We start from the raw sequence: 14,802 nt of genomic DNA on the forward strand, positions 1-14,802 counted from the left end.
GTTTTCTTCCGGTCTAATCTGTATTTTTTTTCAAATGTCTATAACTGGCAGAGAGAAAGGCAAACTCTTCTTACAGATTGGTGATAATTTGAAGCAGAATCTGCCTTTTCCTCTGTGTGAAGTCATTTCCAGGTGATTAAATAAGGAATGCCCCACATGAAGCTGCTCTCCAAATTGTAAAATTGTTTGTTTGTAATTTTCCAGGTACCGGCAAACCCTCTATTTACCTTTAATAACCATATTTTACAAGTGGAAGAGGGAATTTTGTGCTGCTGGTCTTGACCAAGAACTGTGATTTGACTTAAATGAGTTTGCTTTTCCTCCAGCTTCTCTTACTTCTCTCCCATACTTTGTTCAGCCTGCATTGCCTTTCTTGCTGGTTATAAACACTGATCCATATTATATCCAAAACCAACACTGGCAAAGAGTATCATGTCAGATGTACCACTAAATAAAATAAACCTTCATCTTTTATGTTTTCAGTTAAAATTTAGTGGTGGAAATGTCAGTCTTGTAGCTCATTAAACCTTTCAAGAGTTCAGAGTTTATAGGAAAAAGTTTATAATGTTCTTCTTGATTAAAAATGAACTATTTTAGCCTTGGAAATGACTTCTTAATTAAAAATTAAATCATGCTATATGTTCACCATGATGAATTGATAATTGGAAATTATTATTTTATTCCTTTGAATATCAATAACATGGTGCAGTATTTGTGAGTAGGAAATAAAAAATAACCTTAAAATTCTTCTCAATGTTAAGCTCTGTAATGCCTATAAGCATAGGAATTACTTCTGTGTCTATTGTGGCTTAATGCTTTTACTACCTTGAATGTCATAGAAAAAAATATATTTTGCACCACATTTTAAATATTATCCTGCAATAAACTTTGACTGTGCCAAAAAATCTTCTGGAGCTATTAGCTGCTTTTAAAACACCACAATCTACATTTGGCCATACTGCAGCTGTTAGTTCAAGCCCAGGACACTTGGGGGTTGATCTGAGCTCCAGAATGGAATGGATTTCTGTCTTTCCTCAGGATTAGATATTGTCCAACCTGCAAATGAGGCAATAGTGCTGAGCTGTACCAGGGCAATGCACACAGTTGGGGTAGAATTGATAGAATTCCAGCAGTTGCTCATTCCAAAGCAATTTCAAGAGCTGTTCCAAAGCATTTAGCCTTGGGTGTCTGAGCTTGTAGGAATTTCTTTTTATGCTCTCTGCTGGGAAGTCATTGTGATCAAAACTTTTGAGGGGGTACAGCTGATTTTGGAAGAAAGAGTAAATTCCTACTGAAAGTCCTACCCTGCATCCTAATTTCATTTTGGAATAAAGAACAAGGTAAACACTTGTCTACGGGACACGAGCTGGCGTTTATAAAACTTTCTGTAATTAACAGACACCGAAAGGAGAAGGGAATTTGACACAATAAATTGGGTTTTGTTTCAACTTCCTCCTTATTCAAGCTTGCCCAGGTAGGTTATTCATTCTCTCAATGTGAATTTTGCTGTTAGATTTTGACAGAACTAAATGGAAAATGTTAGTGTTTCTCAAGCCCAAACCAGCTTTTCACTCTTGTGAATTTGGTCAAAATAATTTATTCCAGAAGCTACTCTGGGCTCATGAAGGAAAAAAAAAAATCTGAATCCTGATATGTAAGTGAGGAAGAGGATGATGATAATGATGATGATTAATTATTATTTCACAGATGACAAGGCCGATGAAATATACTTGGAAGCCAAAAACTGAACTCTCAGGTATTGACCAACTGCTAATATTCCTTGACAATTCTTGTGCCTATCCATTTTATTCTTGTTTAAAAATAAAGGATATCCAACATTGCTCCCGTCTGGCTGTGAGATTTCATTCCCTTGCTACACTGATTTTATTACTAAATAAATTTAGTGCCAGTGTTCCTTTCAGTGATCACATAAAACTGCATAAGGGACACTTGGCATTTCTTTACTGGTTACTCAAGAATTTTGCTGCAAAAGTTTTGCTCTAGGTGCTGTATTTCATATGCTTCCTTGTTTTTATATCAGGACACTTATATCACATTTGATCACTTTTTGAGAAAGTGAATTGATGGTTTAGGTTCTAATAATAAAGTAGGTGCTTTGATCTCATTTAAATATTCACAGCCTTTTCATGCTCGGAGTTTTAATCATAGGACAGCAGTGACATACTTGCTGATATATGATTAAGAATGCAGACAATTCTGGATTTAAATTAATTTCTAAATAGATACTTTTAAAATAATCCCCTTGAAACTGCTGGGTTTGCTGTTGCAAAGGCGCCCAAATGCTTTAAGGGTGATTTATATGTGCACAATACTCTCCTCACACAGAAACTACCCCCATAATAGAAGCAAATCTTATGACAGCTGTACTCTTTTAGGAGTGAAGATAATTGCTTGCATAAAACATAAATTTTAAAAGCTGAGTAGCTTTTTATGTGGTTTATTTGTGGAATTATTTTACCAGCTAAAAATATAAGCTGCTGCATAAATATTTGTTCAGGCTTAGTTGCAAAGAGACAGAGCAATGTTTCAGGTACAGTATTTTATTGATGGAACAATCTGATTGAGGCCTGTAGGGAAACTCAGATGATGGAAAGAATTATGTGAATGCTGGCATTATTTCCAAAGGGATTTCAAGCACTTCCAGCCACAGCCTACATAACATTGGATGAGCACAACAGTTAACTCTCGAGATGATTTCTCTTTCAGTTTGGGTATTCTCGGTGGTATTTCTGCCCTCTTGTGAGATGTTCAGAAATGTGTGAAATTTCCAGGTTCTCTCTTCAGCAAATCTGGAAGTCTGGAAGATCCATGTGTGTTTCAACTGTAAGGAGTAGGAGTTTAATCTCTCACATGAGCTTTCTGCTTTGTTTAACACTTTCACGTTCCATTCTCCTATATACACAGTGGACTAATATCTGATATTTAAACCTAAAAATATCTTACTGGGAGAAATAAAAGGAACATGAATGTCTTGTTATTGCTGTGTACAAACCACATCTGTGATGGCTCCGTTACTTTTTTCAGCTACTTCCTTTAAGACAGCTTCATAAACATAGGCCAGGTGTGGGAGGGGACTTGGGAAACTGTCCCTCCGAATTACCCTGGGAGGTGACAGGTGTGTAGTTCCCTGCCTCCCCTGTTATCAATCAGTATGTCTGTCATCCCTTGGTGCTAGAAAATTCTTTGTTCTTTATACCTCCATTGGTTCCTTCCCTGAAGCCGCTCCTTCCCCTTACCCTCATTGGTTATAACCCTGCCACTCGACCCTGACTCTGCCCCCGAAGCCTTCCCTCACTGAACGCTTCATGCCTGGACCCTCCCTCTCTTGTCCCCGATATAATCCCGATTCCGCCCCCTGTTCGAGGCTCTCAGAGCGAGCTCCCTCCCGGAGTGGTTGTTTTCCCTTCGCTCTCTGAATTGCTGTTCCTCAATAAACGCTCCTGGAAAAAAGCCGCCTGTGAGCCGTCCCGCCTTCATAGAGGAAGATTTCATTACGCTATCCGGCTTCCGAGGACTCGGCTCTCTGACAAGCAGAGTGGTCAGAGACCCAGAAGCCTCAACTGGCGCCCGAACAGACTGGCCCCTCTCAGGAGTCAGCCGCAGAGCGTCTCCTCGGCTGCCTCGGCTCTGTGATCCGGCTGCCCGAGGACGAAAAGCGCCGTTCGCCGCCAGTTCCACGAGCGGCTGCTCTTCGTTGAAGAAGATCGCCTACCTCGCGGGCTGCAGACACCTCGTCCTGGTTCGACTTCGAGTTTGGGAGCAGACTCCGAACGGGACGAGACCTGCAGCGCTTCCTCTCCCCCTCAGAGGCTTTTTCGTTTTGACAGCGGTCTTTTTGTGGTGAGTTCCTGGTGCCCTGTCTGGCACCCGACCCTGTCTCTTTTCCTTTTCGTTTCTCTCTTTGTCTCTTTGGGGATTTCCCTTTTTTCTGCAGTGAGAATGGGCAACCGCTTGTCTCCTGCCCGGCGGGATTTTTACCTCCACGTTAAATCCTCCCTTGTTTTGGGTAACATTTCTTTTAAAAAGAGGGACCTTAAAGCTTTTGTTAATCTTATTTTCGATAACTTCCCTGACACCTCCAGGGATGATTTTTCTTCTCTTATTTTCTGGGGAAATATTGGGAAACTGTTATACGCATTACAAGTAAAGGGGAATTTTTCTGTGGGGCATTTTTTTCCACTTTTTCATTCTATTTACACTTTATTTAAACAAAAGGGTGAGAGTTGGGTTCCCGGTTCTCCTAACCCTCATTCCGCCCCCCCCACTCCTAACCCGGTTTCCCCTAAGGGTGGGTCGGGCAGCAGATCCTGCCATAACCAGGCACAGGGCTGCTACCGTCTCCCTGCTGCTCCCCGCCCCACTCTGTCCTCTCCTCGTCCTGGGACTGGCCATCCCAGTGCGACTCTTTCCTCTCCCCAAAGCCCTCAAACCCCTGTACCCAGTTTAAAACCATGTTATTCGATTCCTGATCTCTGTCACCACACCTCACAAAATGGCGCCGGCCACATGGCCGAGCAGCCCGCCACCGAGGGACAAAATGGCGCCTCCTCTCCACCTCCTCACTCCCTTCGGGCCCCTGCCAGTCCCCCTCAGGCTCCACCTCCGTCGAGTGCCGCCCCTGCGTCGGGTCCCGCCCCTACCACCGCGTCGATTGTTACGTCGTCGGGACCCGCCCCTCCAGCCCCCATGGCCACACCCCTGGGTGGGCCCCCGGCGGGAGGGACCGGCCTGCAGGAAGGCCACGCCCCGGCGGGAGGGACCGGCCTGCAGGAAGGCCACGCCCCGGCGGGAGGGAACCCCCTGCCGGAAGGCCACGCCCCGGTGGGTGAGCCTGGCCACGCCGCCCCTCAGGCCTCTTCTGGTTCCCACGCCACCGGAACCGGAAGTCGGCCTGGCCGGAAGCAGGCCATCTTGGCCTGCCGGGCTTCATGCCACCGAAGCCCACCGGCCAAGGGGAAGGTCCGAGCCCTTGCTCGTCCTGCCTCATCCTCCGATGAGGATGAGGACAGCGACAGCCCCCGGCCCACACCTAGGCCGGGAGGTGGGTGGGCCCGGATCAGGGCAGAGGCAATTAAGGATGGGGATTTAGAATTCGCAAAAAATCTGGGGCCGTTCGCAGCACCTGTGGTGAGGACCAGGGGGCAGCGGCCACACTGGGAGCAACTCCCATATGTGGAGATTAAAGAACTGAGGAAGGCTGCCAAAGACTATGGTCGAGACTCTCCTTTCTTTAAGAATGTATTGGACCTCGCTTTCTCGGGCCATACATTGGTCCAGCATGACGTTAAATATATTGCCAAGTCCCTGCTCACTCCCACCGAGCTTTTATTGTGGGACATTCAATGGAGAAAGCTCCTCAAGCCTCTTCTGAAAAAACACAATTTAGCAGAGGCAATTGGAGAGGGAGAGGAAGCCATAGAAGCCCTGGCAGGGGAGGGGGAGTTCAGCCAGCCAGAGGACCAAATACTGTTACCCACGGAGGTCCTAGATGACATCAAGGAGGCTGGCCGAGCGGCACTGTTAAAAATCCCCGATGGGAAAACCCCGCTCCAGAACTTTTCAGCTATTACCCAGGGCCCAGAGGAATCTTTCATAAAATTCGTGGACCGGCTGAGGGAGGCCATCGACCGGCAGATAGACCATCCTGCAGCGAGGGAAGAGCTCCTGAGAAAGATGGCCATGACCAACGCGACAGCCGAGACAAAGAAGATATTAAGGACTTTACCTCAGGACCCCGAACCCACCATCGCACAGATGGTGGAGGCCTGCACGAAAGCCGCCTCCACCGAGACCACTGTCGCCCTTGCAGTAAGTAAGGGGATTGGGGAGGCGATGTTGACGATGAACACCATCCGGTGCTTCGGGTGTGGCCAGATGGGCCACATACAAGCCAACTGCCCATACTGGCCCCCGGAGCAACCACACTACTCGTACACACCCTCCCCAAGACCAATACCCAGGAACCCGATGCCCTACCATCAGCAGGCGGGAAACGGGTCGCGGAGCGCGGGGAGGGGCCGCGCAAGGACAACAAGTGGCCCCTCACAGCGCCCAGGCCTCCCCACCATCCGGGAGGACCGGTGGCCCAGCGGACAGTTCCGGAGGGTTGGCGGAGCCACGACGACGGGCTCCGCCTCTTCCGTAGAATCCGCAACTTAGATTCAGACACTCACCGGGTCCTCAAAAGCTCCATCACTGTGACTCTCCAGGATGAGGACCTGGTAAGAGTTCCCGCTGGGTTCCTGGAACCCCCTTACCGTAATTGTGAGGTAACAGTGTTAATACTCGGAGATTGCAGGCTCACACCAGACCGTGTTACCGTCGTTCCTGAAGTGGTGTGTTTTCAGCCGGGGTCCGAGGTCACCGTCTCAGTCGTCTGCCATCAACCACCTTGCACCATCACCAAGGGGCTCCCCTTCGCTGCCATGTACCTCCTCGACGTGGCCGACCTCACCGATCCACCAGTACAGGACTATTTCGCTGGACATGACTCCGGGGAAGACAATTTTGTCTTCCTCACACAAAATGTTTGCAAATCCAGACCAATGATTGAGACTGTTTTATCGCTTCAGGGAAAGTCCATCAAACTCGACCTGATGGCAGACACCGGGGCAGACGTCACCATCATACCCCGGTCAAAGTGGCCCCGCGACTGGGAGTTGGTGCCCCCTTGTGGCACAATCTCCGGAGTGGGAGGAGCTGTCAACTCCATGCGCAGCAAACACCTGGTAAGTGTGGAGGGCCCTGAGGGACAGATTGCCACCATTCGGCCTTTTGTTGTTTCATCTAACATCATGTTATTAGGCAGGGACGTTTTGTCCCAATGGGGTGCCCGCCTCGATATCCCTAGCCCTGCATGGGATTTTTAGTATGGGCCACTGCGGAGCGCACCTCCCCACCGCTGAATTGGAAGACCGATGTTCCAGTGTGGGTGGACCAGTGGCCCCTTGTGGAGGAGAAATTAAAAGCGCTCCATGAATTAGTAGAAGAGCAGGTCCGCCTGGGGCATTTAATACCCTCCACTAGCCCCTGGAACACTCCTGTCTTTGTTATTAAAAAACCTGGCAAAGACAAATGGCGCCTGCTCCAAGACCTGCGCAGGGTCAATGAGGTAATCGAGGACATGGGCCCCCTGCAGCCTGGCCTTCCCTCACCCTCCATGCTTCCCCGGGATTGGCAGCTCGCAGTCATTGACATCAAGGACTGCTTTTTCAACATCCCATTGTATCCCGGAGATGCCCCCAGATTCGCGTTCTCTGTCCCTTCCATCAATAGGGCGGAGCCTTATAAGAGGTACCAATGGGCCACTTTGCCCCAGGGAATGAAAAATTCTCCGGTGCTCTGCCAAACTTTTGTGGCCCAGGTGCTTTCGCCGATCAGAAAGCTGTTCCCTGAAGCGATCATCCTGCATTATATGGATGATGTCTTGATCTGCGCTGAAACACAAGCTTATCTGCAGATCACACTTTCCAAAACTGTTAAGGCCATTAAAGCTGCAGGGTTTGAAATTGCTGAAGAAAAGATCCAGCTGTCAGCGCCATGGAAGTATTTAGGCTTTCACATTACGGGAAGGACTGTCGCGCCCCAATCTGTCACCGTCAAAGACGACCCACGGACCCTGCGGGATCTCCAGCAGATCTGCGGTACCATCACGTGGATCCGACCTCTCCTGGGACTCACCACGGAGGAGCTGGCGCCGCTCTTCAACCTGCTACGAGGAGATGGCGACCTAGCTTCCCCTCGCGAGCTAACACCTGCCGCCAAAGGAGCCCTGGAGAGAGTCGCTGAGGCCATACGATCCCGTCAAGCCCACCGTGTGGATCGGCTCCTTCCCGTCACCCTTGCCATCCTGGGTAAGTGCCCAAACTTCCATGGTCTGCTTTTTCAATGGGACGCTGGGCGGAAGGACCCACTCCTTATCATTGAGTGGCTGTTTCTCCCGCACCAGCCAGCGAAAACTATTTCAACTCCTGCAGAGTTGATGGCTAGGATAATAATAAAGGCCAGACAACGCCTCCGGACCCTCGCAGGGTGTGACCCGGCGTGCATTTACCTACCTCTTAATTTAGAACAATTGGAATCCCTGCTTCAGACAAACGAAAGCTTGCAAATTGCTTTAGACAGTTACCCTGGACAGATTTCCATTCATTACCCTAAACATAAAATATTCAAAGACACGTTATATTTGGCCCCAAAGTCATTCAAAAATAAAACACCTATTAAAGGTGCTCTCACGGTGTTCACCGATGGGTCGGGAAAATCCCACAAATCGGTGATCACTTGGAAGGACCCGGAGAGTCAGGAGTGGGAGTCTGACATCCAACTGGTTGAGGGTTCCCCCCAGATCGCAGAACTTGCTGCGGTCGTGAGAGCATTCAAAAAATTTCAGCAACCTTTCAATCTGGTAACAGATTCGGCTTATGTTGCCGGGGTAGCAGAACGGGCAGAACACGCCCTGCTCAAAGAAGTTCAAAACAAACAGTTATTCGATTTGCTCACGGAATTAATCTGGCTGATCTCCCACCGAGAGCAACTCTATTATATTATGCACGTCCGGGCTCACACAGACCTGCCAGGAGCTATTGCAGAGGGGAACCGGATGGCCGACCTCCTTGCAATGACATCTCATTACTCTGCACCTGCACTTTCATTAACCTTACCAGACATTTTTGCACAGGCAAGGCTCAGCCATGCGTTTTTCCATCAAAATGCACCTGCCCTTGCCCGACAATTTAAAATATCAAAAGAACAAGCCAAAGCCATACTAGCCACATGCCCAAGCTGTCAGTCCTTCGCCCTTCCACCGCTGCCAACGGGGATAAACCCCCGAGGGTTGGCAGCATTGGAGCTGTGGCAAACAGACATCACTCACTATAATCCTTTTGGCCGCCTGAAATACCTGCATGTGTCCATAGACACATTTTCTGGGGCCGTGTTCGCGTCACTCCACACTGGTGAGAAAACAAAAGATATCATCAAACATCTATTCATGGCATTTGCCACATTAGGAGTCCCAAAAGCCATCAAAACGGACAACGGGCCTGGATTCACCTCGACAAAATTCGCACAATTTCTACAACAATGGGGAATTGCCCATTCCACCGGCATTCCCCATAACCCCACAGGACAGGCAATAGTGGAACGCTCCCACAAAGAGTTAAAAAGGCTGCTAGAACAACAACACGATTCGGCTCTGGCCATGACACCAGTTGAAAGATTATGCAAGGCACTTTATGTTCTTAATTTCTTAAATTGTTCTGACCGAGAGCCGAATCCCCCTGCACTCAGACACTTTTGCAATAACACCAGGGCAGTTTTGAAAGAGCGTCCGCCAGTCCTCATCAGAGACCCAGAATCAAAAATCATCTCAGGGCCGTACCCTCTGATAACGTGGGGGAGAGGGTACGCTTGTGTTTCCACAGCCCAGGGTCCCAAATGGATTCCTGGAAAATACGTCAAACCGTACCTGGAGAGCACTACCACGGACCCCCCAGCGAGGAGCAACCCAGCGACCCCATCACAATCACCACCAGATAATGCAGTGGCGTGGCGACGGAGAAAAAAGAAGAGGACCGGAAGACCACCCAACATCGTCTCCCGGGTCCTCATCACAAGGACATACCTACCTCTGCAAGACTTAACAACTTCCGCCACCCCATCCCCTCCTGTGCCGTTCCCTCTACCCTCATACCTAACCCGTCATCCCTTTACCCCTCCGTCCTGAAATTTATTTTTATTTTAACCCAAAAGGGGGAGCTGGGGGAGGGGAGGGAACCAAATGTATGTTGGTAATATTGTTTTGTTTAATTCTAGTACTAGGATGGCTGCCAGAACATCATTCACCCAAAAGGAACAACAGAAGATGTCCCACTGCGCCCAGCTGGTTGCAGCCACGCTTTCCATCCTCCTGTGGCTGCATGTAGCAGATGGCTGGGTGGTACCACAGCCGAAAGAAAATGTCTGGATCACGCTGGCAAAGTCCTTGCAGCAGGATAACCTATGTCTGGCCATGGGCAACGTGGACAATCCCCTGTCCACTTGCCTGGTAGGGGTCCCCTTGGTAGCTGATGATTGGCCGGTATCCAATTCCGACCTGCTCCGAACCACGGGTAGGAGGCCTAACCCGGTCGATACTTGGGATGAGTGGACCAAAATTTTGCCCAACAGCAAAGAGGAACCCCAAGAATTGGACTTACTGGGGTCCTCCACAGCTAGATATTGTGTCAAATTCTATTATAGGAGGCCAAGTCAAAATTGGCACGGAATTGACTTGGCCAAAGACACATACCGGAAAGATGTAACACCTATCAGTAAAAAATATAACAGCCAAACCTGGTGCAATTATACTAGCCAGGTGATTTCGGTTTCATCCACTCATCCCAAGACATTGCCCAGGGGGATGTTTCTTATCTGTGGGGACAGAGTATGGTCGGGAATTCCATCTCGGCTCCAGGGAGGCCCATGCAGCCTTGGCAAGCTTGCTACCCTCACTCCAAACAGAACTCAAATTCTAGATTGGAAAAAAGAAAGACAATTGGCACGCACCAAAAGATCATATGCTCAATTCGACGAAAATTGTGACTCCGAAATTTACGATTGGGGAAAAACAAAGAGGGTCGCTGTATCCATCTTTTTACCATGGTATGCAGCAGCTAAGGCCCTCGGTGAGCTTTCTCACCTAGAGTGTTGGATAAGTAAGCATGCCAACGCCTCGTCTGCCGCCCTCTCCGATCTTCTGGCAGACCAGCAAACCACCAGGCAAGCCACATTACAAAACAGAGCGGCTATTGATTTCCTGCTGCTCGCCCATGGCCACAGCTGCGAGGACTTCGAAGGATTGTGTTGCTTCAATTTAACATCACGGAGCACTTCCATCCAAGCCAACATCCAGCGGATCCGGACCGAAGTACAGGACATCAAAACGGAAACTTCGGCTGTGGACCCCGTCCACAAACTATTGATGCAGTGGGGCATTCCCGGGTGGGCAGCCTCCATTTTAAAAGGACTCTTTTGGATTTTCATAATTATCCTTCTCATTTCAGTTGCCTTAACCATCTTCAAAAAGACGCTTACCAAGACTTTGGCAAATATTTATTTAATTAACAAGAACGGGGGAGATGTGGGAGGGGACTTGGGAAACTGTCCCCCCGAATTACCCTGGGAGGTGACAGGTGTGTAGTTCCCTGCCTCCCCTGTTATCAATCAGTATGTCTGTCATCCCTTGGTGCTAGAAAATTCTTTGTTCTTTATACCTCCATTGGTTCCTTCCCTGAAGCCGCTCCTTCCCCTTACCCTCATTGGTTATAACCCTGCCACTCGACCCTGACTCTGCCCCCGAAGCCTTCCCTCACTGAACGCTTCATGCCTGGACCCTCCCTCTCTTGTCCCCGATATAATCCCGATTCCGCCCCCTGTTCGAGGCTCTCAGAGCGAGCTCCCTCCCGGAGTGGTTGTTTTCCCTTCGCTCCCTGAATTGCTGTTCCTCAATAAACGCTCCTGGAAAAAAGCCGCCTGTGAGCCGTCCCGCCTTCATAGAGGAAGATTTCATTACGCTATCCGGCTTCCGAGGACTCGGCTCTCTGACAAGCAGAGTGGTCAGAGACCCAGAAGCCTCAGCCAGGTTTAATCTTTTCTGATGTAAAGCTGAGGTAATGGGCTCCATCCAGCATTTCAAGTGTTCTCTGCCTTGTTAAAAAAAAGTTATTTCATAAAGCAGTATTTTTATTACATCTCTATTTTCAGATTAACATTATAATACAGTTTTTTTTCTTTGCAAATAGTGCGGAAATTCAAAGAAGCACCAACTGCGTAGAATCTGAAATAAAACATTCCAAACCCATAGGGTTTAACTATGTCAGTTATGCCAAAATATCTGGTGGAGTAGTCTGGACTGTTACACGGCAAAAACAGCTCTACATTAAGAGATTCGCTGCTTTTTGGAATTATCCAGTGATAAGTAACTTTGGAGAAAAATGAGTATGAAGGAATGGTAATCCTGGAAGGTCTCTAGGCCACAAGCACGTAGGAAGATTCCTTACACATATACTTCTTATTTAGGAGTATTCAATTATCTGAAAGGAGTTGCATGCTTGAGTCTCTGTACTCTGAATTATTTTCTCTCATGCAAGTCAGTTTTATGCTTAATTCTCTTATCTCAAATTAGATGGCAAGATAGGAGAGGATTTTACATGTAATCCAAAGTCTTCCATCTGGGTCACTGGTTTCTTGATAATTGCTTGTTTTCTGGGCTGGAAATCACTACCACTGACATGATAAACTAGTGCTGGAAAATCTTGCACCAATTATGAAAGTATTTTCTGACACCAGACGTGTTTTTTGTTCTTCCCTACAGAAAAATGCACTCTTGAGAGACACAGATGAGATTATTTACAGATGGCAATCTGAAGCTCTCCTCCTGGTTTCTGCTCACTGAGTGAAAAGATGGAGAAGCACCCACAAAGCAGCTGTGGAATAAAGAACCCATTTCACCCTTCAGAGTTCTCCTGCTGGTTTAGTGGAAAACTCAGTGGATGGATGGATAAAGCTTGCAGAAAGAAAAATCAGCTCTTGGCTAGGTGAGAAGGAGATTTTTAACCACAGAGTCCCAGGAGAAATTTCTGAGTCAGCTTCTCTTAGCCTTGTAACAAAAGCATGGAGGGTTGAACCTCTCACCCTGCAGCTTTAACTCTTTGTCTTGATTTAAGACAATCTAAGAGGTGGACACTTTAAAATTAGTTACCTCCCCTTAGTTTCAACCAATCCCTTTCCACCAAAAAGGAGAAATGAAATATGAGTAGATATAAGTGAAAAAATAACAGTTTATTAACAAGCAAAACAGCAACAGGCAAAAAGAGAATGAAACACCAACCAACCAGTGAATAATCAGTAGATCCAAAATTGCTAAGTTCCATGGACAGTTTGAGGTCATTAGAAAACATCAACTCTCTTATACTTTCTTCATGAGACCAAACTGACTTTGGACATTGGAAATGCCTGGGACTTCTAGACTTTGATTGTGGTAAAGTCATTAAACAAAAGTTAGCATTTGTTTGATAGACTGGTTTGTCAGTCCAGCCTTTTAAAGATCACCTTGAAAAAACCAGGCAAATGACTCAGCTGGTCTGGGAGAAGAAAGTGTAAAAAATCTGTAAGAGACCTTTTACATAAGCTTCTTTTAAAATAAGTTTTATGGCATAAAAGGTGATCTGAAATAGCTGGAAGCAAATGAAAGAGAAGGCTGCTGTAAGGTGAGAGAGTTTCTGAACCTGCCCAGTGTGAATTCCTTTCCTGTTGACTCATGTCAGATCTATTCCTCCTTCCATCTTATTCCTTTCTATTTTAGAAGACACTGTTCCTAAAATGGGTAAATTTGCTTTTCTTCATTCCCAATCAATGGCAGTTAATGAGAACTTAAAAAGTATGTTAGTGGTCAGTGGTGAGGTTTGGTTTTCTTTTTCCACTTAATATTTGGAGTTAAGTCTTTATAAAAACTGTGCTTAGACTGCAACTTTTCAGAAGCTTATGGCTATCCTGATTGATGCTTCCTTGAGATATGTAACAGCAAAGCCAAATAATCACAAGGAGCATGTGCTGGATATTTCCACCCTGGGAATTTAAAATTTTCTGACTTCATTTATGATGCTGCAGTGTAACCACCTGGTGGAATGAGTGACTGCAAAGCCTGATTAATGGTACAAACTTTTAGACTATAATTTGTTACTTCTGTACCTTGTATGCTATTCTGTGGTGGAAATACTTCACAGCTTTTGCCAGCTATATTTTTTGAAAAATCACAGCTTGCTGGAGCCTTGATTCTGCTCTTACTGGGGGATGTCCCATGGTTCATGTCTGTTTAGATGTGGCAGGTCCAATGAAAATATGTTCTCTCTAATGAGGGCTGGATATATCTGAACTCTTCTGTTTGGTAAAACCCTCAAAGCAAAGAAAATGTGGAATCTTTGTAGCCAAACATAAATGAAATCACATGGTGGCTCTTTCATAGTTTGGCTTAGAAAAAATAACCCTTTATTGAGTATGTGAATGTAGATGTCAAAGCTCTCTTCCAAGGCTTGGGGGATTAAACAAGAGGTGAGATGGGAATTGTCTTCATCTTCCTTTTCGTTCATAACTAGATTTTTTTAATGTGGCAAACAAACTTCTTGTGTCACTAAACCTGACATGCTGAGTCTCAGGGAGAGAAATGCTTTGTTTCAAGCAGTGTTTCATTAAAAAAAAAAAAAAAAGATTAATTTCTTGGATACAAAAAAACCAAAGCTTCCTGAAAGAAATGTGCTGTTGATCCAATTCCAGTACTTTCAAGTTTTTGGTGCCTGCTGAAGCGTAATAATGCTGCAGAAGCAAAAGAAGGGATTTTTTTTCACAGATCTTAAAGAAGTTGTGACTTTTCTCAGTTTTACAAGAGCTTCTCAGGAGTTCCAGCATTAACTCTTTTATGCTATCATACATCCAGACTGGAAAACCACTTTGTTCCCTATGCCAATTATCTTTTTAGGGTTGAAGAGTTGCTACAGTTCATGTATACCACAAGCTCTTGATTCATGGGAATATGTTTAGCTTTGCTATGCTCAGTGCATGCAAAATGTTCTACTCAGTCTTTCCAAGTTTTAATTATTGTCTTTTTATTGAATGGTTGTATTTTGCAGCATCATAGCTGATATTAATGCATTTAAAGCACATAAGCCTGGAGGATCTGATATTCCAGAGGATGTTTGAGTAAGCTGGGAAGTGAGGCTGATGTTTTACTCTCCTATTTCATTGCAG

General features: G+C 46.4%; 1 long non-coding RNA gene across 12 annotated transcripts in view; it reads left to right on the forward strand.

The window, feature by feature from the left end:
* Positions 1-14,802, forward strand: part of LOC146768015 (uncharacterized) — a 264,746-nt gene that overhangs the window by 48,206 nt on the left and 201,738 nt on the right. For 11 of the 12 annotated variants that reach the window (XR_014954441.1, XR_014954439.1, XR_014954440.1 and 8 more), the window contains exon 2: positions 12,374-12,596. This is a non-coding gene — a long non-coding RNA (uncharacterized LOC146768015). Of the gene's footprint in view, positions 1-1,707; positions 1,757-12,373; positions 12,597-14,802 lie in introns of all 12 variants that reach the window. The other variant, XR_014954448.1, reaches the window with a different exon arrangement.

Source organism: Lonchura striata, chromosome 3 (genome assembly GCF_050655825.1).
Source record: "Lonchura striata isolate lonStrDom1 chromosome 3, ASM5065582v1, whole genome shotgun sequence".
Classification (NCBI taxonomy): domain Eukaryota; kingdom Metazoa; phylum Chordata; class Aves; order Passeriformes; family Estrildidae; genus Lonchura; species Lonchura striata.